This window comes from Leptonotus elevatus, chromosome 3 (genome assembly GCF_054856555.1).
Source record: "Leptonotus elevatus isolate MCC_2025b chromosome 3, RoL_Lele_1.0, whole genome shotgun sequence".
Lineage (NCBI taxonomy): Eukaryota > Metazoa > Chordata > Actinopteri > Syngnathiformes > Syngnathidae > Leptonotus > Leptonotus elevatus.
This window is the reverse complement of record NC_141241.1, coordinates 23,508,093-23,511,601: the sequence shown is the minus strand read 5'-3', so window position 1 is coordinate 23,511,601 and position 3,509 is coordinate 23,508,093.

Below are 3,509 nucleotides of genomic sequence, written 5' to 3'. Positions count from 1 at the left end.
CATATTCAGTGGTTTCATCTTCTGAAAGGGCTTTCGCACGAAAGGACAGTTTATCGGCATTCCAAAATCCGTCCAAGCAACCATCCATTTCCGATATTCCATGACAGAAAGATGTAGAACTTGTGAGATCTGCCCCTGGTCAACACAAAAAAATGATCAACTCAAAATGAATCACAGCAAGCAGTCAAGACGCTTTCAATGTAACAATTCATTAAAATAACACCATGACCTTGTGCTATATATATATTTTGACAGTAATTTTGCCTTTATACATTTAAAAAATATATAGATAAATTGAGATGATTTAGTTTTATAATCCAGATTGTTCCACAAACGGACACCTTGATTTGAAATACATCGTTCTTTTTGTTTTGTTCTGTATTAAGGGTTAGAAAATCTGTTCCTCTTCATTTGTACTCACTTTTATTTTTTATTTTTTTATTTGATTTGCATGTTAATTGGTAAGATTTTATGATGGGCTTTATACATTATTTCAAGGCAACTACACTCCATCAAATCATTACATTTTAAAGTTTTTAGTTGCATAAATATTGGATTAGTGTGATCTCTGCATCCACATCCAAAAATGATACGAATAGCACGTTTCTGTAGAAGAAAGATGGGTTAGGTGTAGGTTTTGATATGAATAATAAGAGTGTGGCAATATATTGATATTGCGATAAATCGTGATACTTTGTCTCCTGATAGATTATCGATACGCCTACGCAAGTATCGCCATATTTGTAGTTAATATACAGACACTATAACGGCTCCATTGTTCATTACTTATTGAGCAATTACTTGCCAGGCCGCTAGGGGGAGCGCCTCATTAGAGTGGCGGGGAAATGTATGAAAGTCTTCACGCGAAGAAGACTCATGAGCTTACTTTTACTTGTGTAAGACATTTATTATCTGTCCAGCAACTGACGTAACATTTTAAAACATATTTTATGGTTCGACTTTTTTAAGCACACAATTTCTGAGGAATACTAATATTGATTAAATTGGATTTAATATTTAAGTAATATTATTTATTTACTTTTGCAATGTTACACAAAAAAATCGTCACAGTTTATAAAATGAAACAATTTACTATGGCTGACTTGCATGACAATAGTGTTTAAGAAAGACACAAATTTGTTCAGAGAAAGTGGTCTCTGTACAGTGGTCCTCAACCCTGGTCCTCGGGGACCGGTATCCAGCCTGTTTTCCATGTCTCCTACAGCCAACACAGGTGGGAATCGTTATCAGGCTTCTCCAGAGCTTGCTAATTAGCTGATGATATGAATCACCTGTGTTGGCTGCGGGAGACATGGAAAACAGGTTGGATACCGGTCCCCGAGGACCAGGGTTGAGGACCACTGGTTTAGAAAACATTTGTATTTGTTTAAAAAAAAAAAGTACTCACTGTGAAGAAGACATTAGTTTTAATATTTTGTTTCAGTGATGGTACAAAAAGAAACTATTTTCTCATTGAAAAAACATACATTTTTGCCTTGAGTAGTTTTATCGAAGATTATCGTGGATTTATTACCTGACCAATATATCGATAATCGCGGTATCGTGAGATAATCGTTATTGTGAGCCTTGTATCGCATCGTATCGTGAGGCACCCACAGGTTCCCACCCCTAATGAATAAAGTATTTTTATTATCATGGAGGTTCAGTATTAGTACACCATCCATTCATTTCAAGATTGTTTATTCTGCTTTAAGATCCCCCCAAAAAATGGAACCTGCTGACTTACAGTGTACCTGCTTTTCCAAAGCACAGGCACCACCAGTTCACTAACAAAGTATACTCTGACACGGTTTAGACTGTTGGATTTATTACAACAGGAAAACGGACTGCTGCACCAAAGTGGAGACTGTTGAGTATTAATACTGAATCTAATTCACATAGTAACAGGGTAAGTGGCATTAGCATGTGTTTATTTTGTTTTGTTTTGTACAGGTAAAGTAGAGGAAAAGAAAATTGATCCACCATTGTTATTATTGTTGCTGTTGATGTAATGTTTCAATTAATTCACTCTGGTACCTAATTACAAAAATTATTAGGAATGATGAGAAACCGTTGCAGATGTTTCAATGTTCCGCAGGTTAAGCACATTCCATTCAACAAAATTGGCCTCTTATGCGGTCAATGGCTTCACCAAAATTAGCGGAGCCATCAATATATTTTCCGTCACTGCCACTATTAGTTCCAATTCCACCACTTCAAATTTCGTTTTGCGCTTGTGTTGTGCTCCCTAATTTTCCATTGTAAATACCATCAGAGCCAATTAAAGTACAAAATCCTCGTTTAGGTTCGGTGGTCTCTTCTTCTACACTTGTTACCAACAGTGAGCGTAAAATGCTAGCGTACAGGTAATTTAGCGCCTGCTATTTAGAATCTTAGTAAAGATCACAACCTTATTAAATCATGCATAACACAACACAATCAGCATGTGTAATCTGTTAGAGCAATGGTTCACAAACTTTTTATTCAAAGTATAACCCCCAAAATAATATCTAAAAAATTGCTCTCCAAGTACCACTGTAATGACCAACATTAAAATACAGGCGCATAATAGGACTAAATATTTATAGAAAACAATTTCTGACAATTACGTCAAATGTTTTCATTTATGAGGGCAAAAAAAAATCCATATAACAAAGTTGAGTTTATAGGGAAAAGCAACACTCCAAGAAATATTATCAAAATATGATGAGAAAAATAGAAAAAAAATGACGAAATACTAAAAAAAATATACAAAACATTTACAACAAGAGGAGAAAAAAAACAACATTTGTAAATTATGAGAATAAAGTAAAATTACAAGGGATGTTTTTTTTTAATGGGAATAAAGTTTAAAATTTTAAAAGCCAAGAAAATTTACCCAAGTAATGATTTAATTCAAATGCATTACAAATAAAAGGTAAATACAAATTATAGAACCTAAATAAAAGTTCCAAAGCAATTTTAAAGAATAAATGCAAATGTATGAACTTAAAAGTTAAATACAACTGAGCTGTATTTGGTCAATTAATCATTCGTGTGCCACTAGAGGGAGTCCATGTGCCACTGATGGCACTAGTACCACGCTTTGGGAATCGCGGTGTTAGAGCAAAAAAACACACACACAATTTAACACTTCCTAATTGGGATTTTAGTAAATCGGGCCCATAGAGATTTGAACCTTTTTACATTTTTTTTGGTTAAGCCAACATGTCTGGACTGACCTCAATAACAAAATAACATTGGTTGCCTATGTCTGTATTATTTAGAATTAAAATGTTTACTTTTTTATGTTATATCAGTTGTTTGATGCTTTTGACAGATAGTCCACTTCAGCATGTGACAACTCTTACTACAACTAACACGGCACTGTTACCCGTCAACTGATAATGCAATATCATCATATCATCTGTCTGAATCATAATTAAGTCAAACTATTTTGGTGGCATCAAATGGAAGCGGCAGCAATGGAAAGCAGAAAAAGGCGTCAGAGTGCCTGTGGTGAGAAAATA